The sequence below is a fragment of the Lissotriton vulgaris genome, chromosome 9, assembly GCF_964263255.1.
Source record: "Lissotriton vulgaris chromosome 9, aLisVul1.2, whole genome shotgun sequence".
Lineage (NCBI taxonomy): Eukaryota > Metazoa > Chordata > Amphibia > Caudata > Salamandridae > Lissotriton > Lissotriton vulgaris.
In genome coordinates, this window is record NC_141697.1 from 1208483872 (window position 1) to 1208499743 (window position 15872).

A 15872-nucleotide genomic window follows, 5' to 3' on the forward strand; every position below is an offset into this window, starting at 1 on the left:
ATCTCGCCAACCTCGGTCTCAAACAATTTGTTAATACCCCCACTCACCTCGCAGGTCACACACTCGACCCTATCTTCACCTCCAGCAAACATATCTCCTTTAGTCACGCCACAGCTCTCCATTGGACGGACCACAGCTGCGTTCACTTTATCTACAAAAAGACCACAACCTACAACCATCCTCAACCTACTCTGCGAAGAAACTGGAACAAAATCACCATCGACCAGATCTCCTCATCGCTTCTTCAAAACCCCCCTGAGCACTCATCGAACGCCAACCAAGCAGCCATCAACCTCACTCAATGGCTAACCAACAGCGCCGACAACCTAGCACCCCTGAAAAAACGCCAAATCAAACAAGGCAACAAAAACGCCCCCTGGTTCAACGATGATCTTAAGAAATCCAAGAAACTCTGTCGCTCCCTTGAGAAGGCCTGGAAAAAAGACCCAAATCCCAGCACCATAGACGCCTTCAAAAACGCCACCCGCATACACCACCAACTGATCCGAACTGCCAAGAAAGCCGCTTTCAAAGACCGACTTGACAACAACGCCCATAACAGCAAGGAATTATTCAACATCGTCAAAGAATTCACCAACCCCACTGCCAACTCCAACGACATCACTCCCTCTCAAGACCTCTGCGACTCCCTAGCTTCGTTCTTCCGCAACAAAATCGCAGACATCCACAACAGCTTCCACAACCAACCCGGAGGCCAACCCACCCAACCTTCTGCCTCACCTTCACCCCCCTTGAACACCCTTAATGGCTGGAACCCAATCTCCACGGATGATACCATCCGCCTCATGAACTCCATCCACTCAGGATCCCCCACAGACCCATGCCCTCACCACATCTTCAACAAAGCAGATTCCATCATCGCACCCCACCTCCGAGATGTCATCAACTGCTCCCTCACCTCCGCCACCTTCCCTGACAGCTGGAAACACGCCGAACTCAGCGCCCTTCAGAAAAAACCCACAGCTGACCCCACCGAACTCAAAAACTACCGCCCCATATCACTCCTTCCATTCCCGGCCAAAGTCATCGAGAAAGCTGTCAACAAACAGCTCGCCGCCTTCCTAGAAACCAACAAATCCCTCGACTCCTCACAGTCCGGCTTCCGAGCCAAACATAGCACCGAGACCGCACTCATCGCAGCAACAGACGACATTCGAACTCTACTGGACAAAGGTGACACCGTCGCCCTCACCCTCCTCGACCTCTCCGCAGCCTTCGACACAGTCTGTCATAGCACCCTGTTACAACACCTCAGAAACATCGGAATTCAAGGAAAAGCACTGGAGTGGATTACCTCCTTCCTTGCAGGAAGAACTCAGAGAGTCCGCCTCCCACCATTCAAATCAGAAGCCACTGAAGTCATTTGCGGAGTGCCACAAGGATCCTCACTCAGGCCCACCCTCTTCAACGTATACATGAGCCCCCTCGCGGCCATCGCACGTCAACACAACCTCAACATCATCTCCTACGCTGACGACACTCAACTGATCCTCTCACTCACCAATGACCCTAACACCGCCAAAACCAACCTACATAAAGGAATGAGAGAAGTAGCCGAGTGGATGAAGCACAGCCGCCTGAAACTGAATTCCGACAAAACAGAAGTCCTTATCTTAGGTACCTCCCCCTCCGCCTGGGACGACTCGTGGTGGCCAGAATCCCTTGGAAAAGCACCCATCCCAACAGACCACGCACGAAACCTGGGCATCATTCTGGACTCCTCACTCTCGATGGCCAGACAAGTCAACGCAGTTTCATCATCTTGCTTCAACATTCTTCGCATGCTCAAAAAAACTTTTCGCTGGATCCCCACTGAAACTAGAAAAACGGTCACCCACGCACTGGTTACAAGCCGTCTGGACTACGGAAACACCCTATACGCCGGTACCACCGCAAAACTTCAGAAAAAACTCCAACGCATCCAGAACGCCTCAGCCAGACTCATTCTTGACATTCCGCGTAAAGAGCACATTTCTGGTCACCTGAAAAACCTCCACTGGCTCCCCATCAATAAGAGAATAACATTCCGCCTTCTAACCCACGCACACAAAGCACTTTACGAACTTGGACCCGAAGGCCTCAACACACGACTTTCCTTCTACACCCCCTCCCGCCAGCTACGCTCCTCCCACCAAGCCCTTGCTGATGTACCTCGCATCAACAAAACCACCATGGGAGGAAGATCCTTCTCCTACCTGGCGGCTAAAACCTGGAACTCACTTCCCACTCACCTTCGCCTCACTCAGAACCACCTAGCATTCAGAAAGCAACTTAAAACCTGGATTTTCGACAAGTAACTACCCACCCTTCTCCTAGCGCCTTGAGACCCTCTGGGTATGTAGCGCGCTATATAAATCTCTGAATTGAATTGAATTGAATTAAGAAGCACATCATGATCTGTGTATGATTACCCCCTGTTTTACTAAATGACCACACTCTGCCGTTTTTTTCCCTCCTGTGATATTAGCACATGGTTTCCAGTTTGAAGTGAGTAATAACTTGCAGAATTTGGGCACTGCACCTGCATTTGTCTTCAATTGGGTCTTTTTCACTCTGCAAAATGCCCATATTGTATTTCCCCCGCAAAACAGAATGGGGTAAAATGTTTAGATTTTCGAGGGTCCCATACACAGATTCAACTGCTTTCTGACCAGTCACCTTTAAGGCTTGCAGCTGCAATCATGTGTAGTTAATTTGTGGGAATAAAACTGAAATAAAACGTATTATACGGAAACAATAAATGAAAATGAAATACCAGCATTTGTGAAGCGCACAGCTACCTCCAGAGAGGTGTCCCGGCACTGGGGCCTGTCGGGAATATTAAGCGAGCTCTTGCCCAGAGTCACATGGTGCTGGGCCAACCTGCCGGGGACCGAACCGTAAACCCTGTGGTCTGGAGTGTCAAGCTGTCTCCCACTCGGAACCACGCTGCAGGAGCGATGATAGTCCCCTCTCTCTACCCCCGCACAGACTGCAGGCCACGTATGAATACCAATGCACTCTACAGCCTGGGCCAGGAGAGAGGGAAGGGTAAAAATAACTACCCCGGGGGAAGGGAAGGTGAAGAAGGCTTGTAGACCCAGGAAATCTCCTGACCGCTCTCCTAAGCTTCAAGAGCATATAAGGAACCTCGCACCCTGCATAGGAAACATAAGCAGAAACGAGCAATTATGATAATCACTTCTAATGTCAATCTCTCTTTGCACATTCAATTACCCGCCTTAAACACAACCTCTTCACTCCTTCTTACCCAATAAGGACTGTAGCCGGGCAGCATAGGAGACCCTATTCCTCAGAGTCAGTCCGGAAGCCTTCAAAAATAAACACCCAGCCGGGTTAGTTTTCCTTTCTTTGTGCTGCACGCTTCTTGGGGAAAAAGTCCTCGGACTGAAAAAACCCAGTTTTTTCTTGCTACGTGTGCAAAACAAACTCCACGTTTATCCACTGCCCGAAAAACCCGTGGCCACTTCAGTGAAAAAACGAAAAACAAAACGTTAGCGTAAAGCTGGTTCGTTTCCTGAACCCAAATGTCACTCACAATAACGCCGAGGGTCATAAAACACCCGGAAATGAATGCACTACTAGAATGCAATGTTCGTGCGCAGCCGCGCACCGGAATCCAACTTCCTTGTCTTTGTGCAAGTTAAAGAGTCACTTGCGGTATCCCCGTCCAGATTCCCGAAGACGTAATTAACGGTCAGAGCGAAGCCTCGCTCTGACTCAACACCAGATCCGTCCTTTGGAGAAACAAAACACGAACTCAGCAAACCGATCAGGTACACGATTCCCAGAAAGACAACGTGACCGGAATTAAAACCAAGCACTGATAGCCCGGTCCCACTGCCTTAAAAACCATCACATGGGCAAAAAGGGGGAGGGGTGTACCTTTGAACATGTGCAGAGAGAGAGGACTGAGCGCAGACCGTGCTAAATCCCAACAGTACCTCCCCGCAAAGGCCTCCCTACCGGACGGGGCTTGGAAGGGTGACGTAGATGGAAAAGTCTCACCAATCTAGGGGCATGTACCCCACTAGCAGCCTCCCAGGTGCGATCCTCAGGGGGATATCCCTTCCAGTCTATCAGATACATAAGTTTCCCATTTCTTCTCTTGGAGTCCAAGATAGCACTAACCTCAAACTCCTCTTCCTCTCCTATCATCACAGGGGGAGGAGGGGGCAAAACCTGAGTGGTAACTACATAGGGTTTCAAAAGGGAGGTGTGAAAGACAGGATGGATCCCATACTCATCAGGTAACCCCAACTTCATTGCTACTGGATTGATTACCTTAAGTACTGGAAAAGGCCCCACAAACCTCGGCTGTAATTTACGTGACCCACCTAATCGCAAGTTCTTGGTGGAAAGCCACACCTTATCTCCCACCCGATAGGAAGGAGCAGGGGGCCTATGTTTATCTGCCTGCTTCTTCATGTCAACCTTAGCCTTTTCTAAATGTTCCAACGCTGTATTCCAAATCTGAACCAACGAAAGACCTAAGGCAGTTACAGCCGGTACCTGGCCTGAAGGCTGAATGGGAATCGCACGAGGGTGAAACCCCATGGAACAAAAGAAAGGGGTCATTCCCACAGCTGAATGCACACTGTTGTTATAGGCGAATTCAGCCAGCGGGAGAGCCACCACCCAACTACAAGCTAATGATGTACCCACACACCTCAAATACTGCTCCATGGTCTGATTGGTGCGCTCCGTCTGACCATCCGACTGAGGATGATATGCGGAGGACAGACATAACTCCATCTTTAAAACAGCACACAATTCCTTCCAGAAATGAGAGATAAACTGAGCCCCCCTATCGGAAACAATGGCCAGAGGCAATCCATGTAGGCGTACCACTGAAGACAAAAAGATCGTAGCCAATTCTCCAGCAGTAGGCAACTTGGCCAAGGGTATGAAATGTGCCATCTTAGTGAAGGAATCAACTACAACTAATATGGCTGTAAAACCAGACTCCAGAGGTAAGTCCGTCACAAAATCCATACTTATTGTTTGCCAGGGAGCCCTAGGGACAGGGAGAGGTTGCAACAATCCTGAGGGTTTAGCATGTGTTGGTTTATTCACTGCACACACAGGACAGGCCTTTACATACGACTGCACGTCTCTTGCCACTGACTCCCACCAGAACCACCTCAAACAGAATTCTATGGTCTTGGTGGAACCAGGATGCCCAGCCAGAGAAGAAGAATGACACCATTCCAATACCATATCTCTGAGATCAGGGGGAATAAACAGTTTGTCCTCATGATACAGCAACCCAGTTCTTAAGGATATCAAGGGTTGAGACATCCAAGGTGTTAGATCGATCTTTGCCAGTTCTACCCGAACCAATTCATTAAAGTCATCAATGGAAATGCTGCCCACTATTCTCTCAGGAGCTATGAAGGAACACCTCACTTTCTCACTGGACAGGTCAGGGTGTTTCACATGGATACGGGACAATGCATCCGACTTTACTTGCTGCGCAGCAGGCCTGTAAGTAATGATAAAGTCGTACTCATTGAAAAATGAGACCCACCTCATCTGACGAGGGGTTAAGGCGCGCGCCGACCTGAAGAATTCTACGTTTTTATGGTCAGTGAAGATGGTTATCGGATGCCGAGCGCCCCATAAATAATGGCGCCACTCCTCAAAAGACAATTTGATGGCCAGCAATTCCCGCTCCGCCACGGTGTAATTCCTCTCGGCGGGCAGCAAGGTCTTAGAGAAAAAGGCGATCGGATGCATATATCCGTTCTCCACATCTCTCTGAGACAACACCCCCCCAACAGCACACAAGGAAGCATCAGCTTCCACAAAAAAAGGCAATGAAGGGTCAGGATGAACCAAAACAGGTGCTGTTGTGAACCTCTCGATTAACAGATTTAAAGATGCTTGAGCATGATATGACCACACAAAGGGCACCCCTTTCCTCAGCAATACTGTCATGGGGGCTATGATTTCTGAAAAGTACGAAATAAACCGCCGATAGAAATTGGCGAACCCAAGTAGGACTTGAATATCTCTCACACAAGTCGGCGACGGCCAGGAAGTGATCGCTTCTATTTTCTTGGGATCCATCATGATCCCCTGCTCGGAAATCACAAATCCCAGAAACTCCACCTTAGGCGTGTGAAAGCTACACTTTTCCAATCGGACATACAGCTGATGTTCCTTTAAGCGCTGCAAGACCTGCCCTACATGGACTACGTGTTCCTCAACAGTGGTGGAAAACACAAGGATATCGTCAATGTAGACTATGACGCTCAAATCCAAATATTAAATCAACACCTCATTGATGAAAAACTGAAAAGCAGCCGGAGCATTACATAGCCCAAAGGGCATAACGCAATACTCATAAAGGCCAAATTTGGTCCGGAAGGCAGTTTTCCATTCATCACCTTCACGGACGCGGATGAGATGGTACGCACCCCTGAGATCTAACTTGGTGAAAACCGTCGCATGCTTCAGTTGATCAAGCAACACAGGTATCAAGGGAAGAGGGTACTTGTTCTTAATCGTACCCTTGTTGAGCGCTCTATAGTCTACACACGCCCGTAGTCCACCTTCCTTCTTCGGAATAAAGAAGATAGCCGATGACACTGGCGAGGAGGAGGGACGAATAAACCCTTTCTCCAGCATCTCTTCGATATACCCCTTCAAATGTTGTTCCTCAGGGCCTGACAAAGCGTAGACACGACTACAAGGTAACGTAGCCCCTGGCATCAAATCAATCCGGCAATCAAATGAACGGTGCGGGGGTAGTTCTCTAGCTTTCCCTTTATCGAATACATCGCTAAAGGCCGAATAGGATTCAGGGACTCTCAACTCATCACCCATCTCACCTGAACTCGCAGCACAAGTCAAGGGGGTTATCCAATCGGTTGCGACCTTGTAACAATTCTGCAAACAATGAACGGAGTCAAGGGTCACTGTTCTCCTAATCCAATCTATATTGGGATTATGTGTCTGCAACCACGGTACTCCCAAAACCACACCGAAAGAAGGGGCATCGATCAAATCAAATCCTATTTCCTCCGAATGACCATTGTCTCCTACCATACATAAAGGTTCAGTCTGACGGGTGATGGTACCAGATGACAATTCCGTCCCGTCAATAGCCCTTACAGGTTCTGGTTGTTCCTTGTAAACCCAGGGAACTCCGATTCTCTCAGCCAACTTGATGTCCATAAAGTTTCCCGTAGCTCCGGAGTCCAATAGTGCAGACACCGGAGCCCTATGATTGTTAGATATCACCAAACAGACGGTGATAGTAAAATGTCTGGGGACCCTCTTCACTATGCCAGGTATTTGATACGGAGTACAAGGAACCACAGAGTCCACATGCAGGGCGTCCCGATGCACACAAGCCACCGCCTTACGTGGTGGTTCTTTAGAAGGCTTCACGGGACAATCCCTTGCATAATGACCCGCCTGGCCACAATACAAACACAGGTTGTTAGATCTACGCCTTTCCTTTTCTACTAAGGTTAACGGTCCTCTAATACCACCTATCTCCATCGGTTCAGGGGGCGGTTTTAGGTCCCCCCCAACGCCCCGAGAATCATTCCGAAAAGACAGAGGGCGTGAAAGAAAGGGTCTAGGTCTATCTCCCTTCCTTTCCGTCAACCGGTGATTCAACTTCACTACCAAATCAATGAACTCCGTACAATCCGAAGGAGGATTAACCACCTGGGAAACCACATCCTTTAGCTCCTCACATAATCCCTGATAGAAAATGGAGGTACGTTTATCAACAGGCCAATGTGTTTCAGACACTAATCTATTGAAAGTAGATATATAAGTAAGGAGATCTTGTTTACCTTGCCGTAATTTCAATAATTCTGCGTCACTGGCCTGCATAAACGCATGTTTAGCAAACAAGGCATGCATCATTTCCTTGAACGTATCATAATTATTCAAAACGGGATCGTCATTCTCCACCAAAGGCACGGCCCAAGTAGCTGCAGTCCCAGCCAAGTACGAGATCACAAATGCCACCTTAGCGGAATCATTAGGGAAAGCTGCGGGCCTGCATAAGAAGTGTAGATGGCACTGGTTCATAAAAACAGCGTATTTATTCGAGTCACCAAAAAAACGCTCAGGAACCGCTAAAGGGACAGGAGTAGGGGTGGTAACATTCACTGTAATGAGAGTGGAGCTAGTACTAGCTCCCCTCTCAAACTGAAAAGTAGCCGGTGTATCACAGGTTTTCCTGCTCCCCAACTCCCCTGATCACGTGACCTAGCCACATCCAACTCCCTACGCAATCCCGGATTCTCATGTTTTACATCCTGCAATTGTGCTTGTAAAGCCGTGATGGCCCCCATCAACTCCTGCATAGTGGGAACTCTCTCTTCCTGCCCATTATCCTCAGTCTTTTCCACATCCATCCTCGCTCGGGCAGCGCAACTATTCGTGGGCTTGGTTTTTTGTCAAGCTGTCTCCCACTCGGAACCACGCTGCAGGAGCGATGATAGTCCCCTCTCTCTACCCCCGCACAGACTGCAGGCCACGTATGAATACCAATGCACTCTACAGCCTGGGCCAGGAGAGAGGGAAGGGTAAAAATAACTACCCCGGGGGAAGGGAAGGTGAAGAAGGCTTGTAGACCCAGGAAATCTCCTGACCGCTCTCCTAAGCTTCAAGAGCATATAAGGAACCTCGCACCCTGCATAGGAAACATAAGCAGAAACGAGCAATTATGATAATCACTTCTAATGTCAATCTCTCTTTGCACATTCAATTACCCGCCTTAAACACAACCTCTTCACTCCTTCTTACCCAATAAGGACTGTAGCCGGGCAGCATAGGAGACCCTATTCCTCAGAGTCAGTCCGGAAGCCTTCAAAAATAAACACCCAGCCGGGTTAGTTTTCCTTTCTTTGTGCTGCACGCTTCTTGGGGAAAAAGTCCTCGGACTGAAAAAAACCTGTTTTTTCTTGCTACGTGTGCAAAACAAACTCCACGTTTATCCACTGCCCGAAAAACCCGTGGCCACTTCAGTGAAAAAACGAAAAACAAAACGTTAGCGTAAAGCTGGTTCGTTTCCTGAACCCAAATGTCACTCACAATAACGCCGAGGGTCATAAAACACCCGGAAATGAATGCACTACTAGAATGCAATGTTTGTGCGCAGCCGCGCACCGGAATCCAACTTCCTTGTCTTTGTGCAAATTAAAGAGTCACTTGCGGTATCCCCGTCCAGATTCCCGAAGACGTAATTAACGGTCAGAGCGAAGCCTCGCTCTGACTCAACACCAGATCCGTCCTTTGGAGAAACAAAACACGAACTCAGCAAACCGATCAGGTACACGATTCCCAGAAAGACAACGTGACCGGAATTAAAACCAAGCACTGATAGCCCGGTCCCACTGCCTTAAAAACCATCACATGGGCAAAAAGGGGGAGGGGTGTACCTTTGAACATGTGCAGAGAGAGAGGACTGAGCGCAGACCGTGCTAAATCCCAACATGGAGTCAGTCACCCTGGCCACTGCACCACACCAAGGGGCATATTATCAAGGGGGTTTATCTCCGCTTTTTTGGCTTTAAAAGCCAAGAAATCGGAGATAAAATTATCTCCCTATTACCTAGCTGTCGCTAACACCAGTTAGCGACAGCTACTAGGAGATAGCGACCATCTTGGGCCCCGCTTTGCATGTCAGTGATATTTATCACTAATGACATGCAAAGTGGGCGTGCCAAGATGTTAGCGACTGGAAACAGTCGCTAACATCACTATTTCCTATTATCAACTTTTGGAGATATTCGCGCTAAGCGCGAATATCTCCAAAAGCTAACACCTGCCCTGAGCAGTTCTTTGCCATGTTATCCAATGGGAGGTGGATAACATGGCTAAGAGCATTAGCTCGGTAATGCATGAATATCGCTGACTTTTCAGCGATATTCATGCATTTCGGCCGATTTTTATCGCTTAGGAGATAAACCTAGATAATATCAAGGCTCCTAAGCGATAAAAATCGCCGCAGCTCGGCGATAAAATTATTGCCGCTAAGCCAACCTAGCGATAATTATCGCTAGTTGTTGGTAATATGCCCCCAAATTCCCCAAAAATAATTTTTATAGACCCAAAAAACAAGCTTGGGCAAAAAAAAGAAAATGTCATCTCCTAATGTGAAGAGCAACAAGGTACTGAATAACAGCACAAGAGATGCATAAAAAATCAAAAGGGAGTTGGTGCTGAGTAATCAAAAGAAATAGGACGAAAAAGCAGGTTGTGTCGAATGAGAGGCCAGAAAGCGGCATAAATAGGGCTAAACTCGTTGAAATTTTAAACAAAAACACACAGCCTAAACAAAAGAAACGTTGAAGTTAAGTCGAATTTATTATTTCAAAAGTATTAAAAGTCGAACTAACAAATTCGAATTTTTAAATTCGATTCTTCTATAGACTACTGCAGACACTCCATCAGCAAGCCAAAAAAACCTGATTGACAGCAGGCCTTTAGATTCGGTGGCTAATGCCCCATTAATAAGATACGGCTTATCTCTGAATGTCCGTGGAATGGAGACTTTGATGGAACAGGTGTCCGGGTTAATATATTTCTGCCAGATAAAGAGAGCGGAGCAGTGCGAAAGTGGAAAACCCATCTAGGAAGGTAATTCCATCTTCTCAATAAAGAGGAATCTGATGCATGAAGCAGACCAATGTATGCACTTAATAAACAACTTTCTGGGAATAAATCCGTGAAGATGCAGGGCGGTGTTTGGCAAAGAGATTTTGCCACGTCTTGCAGCATCATACGTCATTCATCAGCGTTGTTTCATCATAATGATGATAAAGGGGTTCACCCCGCTTTATCACACTTAAGGGGAAATTGAGGCACTTTTAAGAACAGAGGCAGACAGAGTGTTTGTGAGTGAGAAAGAGAGAGAGAGATATGCAGAGTGTTTGTGAGTGTGAGTGAGAGAGAGACAGTGCTTGGGTGAGAGAGAGACAGGCTTGGAGAGAGAGAGAGAGAGACAGAGAGATAGGCAGAGTAAAATATTGCCAGAACCAGAGTGCTTAAAGGACTCTAACGAAGGAGTGCAGACCCAGTAAAAGCCTGCCTGCTGCCTGCAGTGTCCCCCTCCCGCCGCCGCTTTTGAGCAAGAACTGCGGCCGCCGAGCGGAGGGGGACTCCAAAACTACACCCCCCAGCAGGCCTAGCGGCGCCAGACCACTTCCCATCGTGCCAGGCGGCGCATAAAGGAAGCCTCACCCCTGCGTCGCGGGAGCGCCCGGGGCGAAGCCCGGGCAAAGGGCGGGCCCTCTGTGGCCCTCAGGGGCCTGAAGTGGCCGGGTCGGGCCACCTCCATAAGATCGCCCATCAGGATCTTGAAGCTAAAGTCACCACAAATAACACACGGAGTGTGGAGTATCAAATACTGCATAAGGATGACCAAAACACTGAAAACACTGATGGCAACAAGATCTACCAGCAGATTGAAAACCGTGAGTACACCTCTACCCACCATAACCGCCATAGACATTATGTTGCAAAAAACTATTAGTGTCGTGGCGGATGCCATCCAGGACACAGAGAGGCGACTCTCCTTGACACCAGACTTATGCTTTCCAAACTTGTCCTCGCACACCACAAACAATACTCAAAATATGGACGATACTGCCACATCACAGGAATCTTTACTGATGCAATCATTCTCAGATCTACCAAGGTCGCATGTTAAAGAGAACACACCTAAATCTTTGTTTACTGACTCAACAGTGAATAACTTGGACAGTAGTCTCTTGATTCTAACTAACCGTGTAAACAATAAACATCACAATCATGCTACGTCTTCAGACCCGGATGTTCATTTAGTGGAGAGCCATTCATTGGTTACCCACTTAACAGAAACTCAAATCTCCAAACAACCCAGTCTTTCCAAGTGTACCCGGAAAAAACGCAAAATAAAACAACCTATGAGAAAAACCCATCGCCTATTAGGCAAACCTAAACGTTCCATTAAAGATATGTGGCAGAAAACAATCCTGGGGAAACCCACTGAATCCACCTGTGTGGGGCTCTCACTGACATCTCCACAGGCTCAAGATTCACACCGAAACGTCAAGAACAATGTAGGGAGGACTCTGGTCAACGAGCAAACAGGCCATATAGATAAGATACTCACCACGAATACACCATCTATGAGTGAGATCGAAACCCTGATTAAATCACTCTTACAACCTATTAGCCAACAGATTGCTAACATCGAAAAGGCTCTGAGTAAATTCAAGAGGGCACAAAATGATATATCATCTAGTATTCTTAAACTACTAAAAATGCCCAATACACTCCCTACCTTTGTCCCAGCCACTACAACCCTCAATGTTAAAAATCCAAAAACTGTAAAAAAATCAAGTGATCCACCAATGAATACAGGTAAACAGAAAAAGCCTCAGCAACAGGGTCCTTCCACAGTTGATTTGTCGTCAAACCCACAAACAGTACATCCTACCGAAAAGATTGCAGTTATACCCACAAATAACACGCAAAATACTCAGACACGGGAGGACGACGATTACAGTGAGTGGGCAGCAGAGGGTTACCCTTCTAACACAAATACAGTTACTGCTGAGACTTCAAGACACTTAGCTCCACTAAACGCAAACATACCTACTAAAGTAACTGGAGCACAGCAACCTAGACCCACCATAACACGAATACCCTCCCACATAAACTTACCACCACAGTCTAATCCCTACACAATAGTCATGATTGGGGTCCCTAAAACAGATGAAAACAGGGGGGAAACCTATGTGGAATTAAAGAACAAAGTGATGCAGTGGCTAACTACACACAGGCCACTTCCCTCCAATATAATAGGAACCATCTCTCATGTTAAGAGAGTAGAGTGGGTGGGCACGCGATTCAAATCCACAGAGGGTGACTGCATTGTGGTAACCTTTAAAAACAGAGGAGCGGCGAAATTTATTGTAAACTGGAGGAGCTCTGTGACAAATAGTCTGATTCGAACAATGGGTCTAAGTTACTTTTATCCCGTTCACTCAGATAGCCAAAGAAATAAATATAAACACCATTATGCCCAAGAAGGACCCCTTACTTTGCAACCTTATCTTCAACCTTGGCCCGCCCCCTTCTTTTCTTCCCAAAGCATGCCAGTGGACCCTGAACCACACTCATATGACCATCCTTGGGAAAGCAAAATGTATAATTATCAACCTCCAACAACACTTGAGAGATTAGGGCCCATTCACCATCGAGACTATAACCACTTCAACTTACAACATAATAACTTTGGGATCCCAATATCTAATAGATATGATGTACTCTACAATTATGACCAATTGGATAAGGTGGATTGACTACCATATGATTTGCCCCCCGTTTCCTCCCCTGACCGAGTGGATATCCATGGCCACTCTAACGCAGTATGTAAGGTTAGTCCATCAATAACCTCTAACCTCTCAGATGTTAATTTAGCTAACAATGTAACAACGACGAGAACCCTTTACTCAGATAGCCCTTCCTCAGATCACGCCCCTACCCCTTCCTTACTTGAAGTGTGTAGCTCCTCTACTTCTATAGTTTTTCACTCCTCACTCATTACCAGAAATCAAGTGATAAACTCAGCAAACAACGTTAACCCACAACTGCACTGTTCACCCAACACGACCCCAGCATCATCAATAGATCACAATGATTCCAACTCTATTAAAATTCTGTCATGGAACATCGCAGGACTGGCTGCCAAAACAAACGATCCGATGTGGGTATCTTTTGTTAAAAATTACACTATATTGTGCTTCCAGGAAACCTGGTTAGTAGATAATAATGTTTTCATCGAGGGATACCAAAGCTTCTTTGTCCACGCATCCCCTTCACCCAGTGGCAGGGCAAAGGGGGGCTTAGCAACGTTTATTAGTCTATCCCTTAAATCTAAGATAAACAATATACAGCTGGACAGTAGGAATATCCAGATACTGGATCTTAGAAAGGGAAAGAAAGGAATAACCCTGGTCAATTTCTACAACTCTGTCACATCACCAGGTGAATGTAACATCGTCACACTTCAAAATCATCTATGTGAAAACATGACAAAATTGTCCCAGGATAAAATAATTGTTGGCGATTTTAACACGCACATCTGTGGAAACCCATCCATGACACCCTTGGGTTCTTTGGGATGTGGAAACAGATCAGGTCCTCACTTTGCTCATTGCCACCGTGGAACAAGTATGAACACCTTAATAGATGCCCTGAACTTGAGTATGGCACTATCTCTGAAAGTTGACTCTTTTACCTTTAAAAACCCAACTTATAAAGGTTCAGATTCAGGTTCTTTTATAGATCACATTCTTCTTTCAGCTGGCGTGGTAAATCAGGTTTTAAACTTTGATATACTCGAAAGCACTTATAGTGACCACAACCCCCTTTACCTCGAGCTACAACGTGGTCCTTTTGTACTTCGGAAAAATATCAAGGACCCGGGAGTGCTAAAGCCGGTCAATAACAATCGCTGTCTGAAATGGACCTCGATAAATAGTGACAATTTGCACGAGTCTGTTGTAAAGCACTGTGAATTTGTACTCAACCTTTGTGGCTCGAACTCCACCCCCCCGGAATCCATTTTATCCGCCTTTGTAGTGGTGACAAAAAGGATCGATCAATTGCTCTCTGTATCTACAAAAGGAACAACCGCCCAACAACCACGTTGGTTTGATCACATTTGTTCTTCAGCTAATCGAAAACTGAAAACTGCCCTCAAGAACAAACCAAGAGACTTTGCACTTATCAAGGCCCTACGCGCAGAATATAAAAATGCCCTTGCATCTCGCAAAAAGACTATAAAAACTAACATCTGGGAGTCTCTGCTTGATCCCTCAACTTTGAGCAACAGCTCGAAGTTCTGGAGCATAATCAACAAGCCACTTTTTGATGACCCGAATGCTGTCAGCATCGGAACTGTTATACCTGAGAACGATTGGATCTCCCACTTCAGTTCAATTTTTATGAGTGACGCCCCACAGACAATGCAAACTTTTAAACTTCCTGAAAGCACACCTTTGCACTTTACTACCAAAGAAGTTGAATTAGGGATCCATGGTCTAACTAGTAACAAAGCCCCGGGCCCAGATGGTCTTCCTCCGGATTTATTTAAATCAAATATTCCCTTTTGGGCCCCAATTCTTACAGCAGTTATCAATGCTGGGGCCGAAATCGGGGCTCCAAAGTCCTGGGGAGCTTCTACCATCGTCCCTGTATATAAGAAGGGTGACAGAACAAAAGCAGCTTGTTACAGACCAATTTCCCTGATAAATTCAGTTGCAAAGGTAGTGGGAGGGATCCTCTTAAATCAGCTGACTACGTGGGCCAAACAAAACAACATAATGGCTCCCGTTCAATACGGCTTCAGACCAGGGCATTCAACAACAACTCAATGCCTGAACTTATATTTAATCAGTGGCAAGTATACCCAGGCCAGAAAAGGAACATTATATATGGCCTTTATGGACCTTTCTTCGGCCTTTGATTGTGTTGACAGAAGTAAACTCTGGGAAGTCCTGCAGCATATGGGCGTTGAAAATAACCTGATCAATTTTTTGGCTGACCTCCACAATGATACACGTGCCAATGTGCATTACACTAAAGATCTGAAAGTAACGAGAGACTTCAAAATCAACCGGGGAGTTAGGCAGGGCTGGATTTTAGCACCTTTTCTTTTTAACCTATATATAAATGATCTCGAGGAACATCTTTTAAAAACTGACACGGATTACCCTCGCATTGGAAAAAAGGGCGTCCCTGTTCTGCTCTACGCAGAGGACGCCGTCCTCATATCCAGAACTGCACTTGGACTCCAAAAACTATTAGATTCCTTTCTTCAATTTATG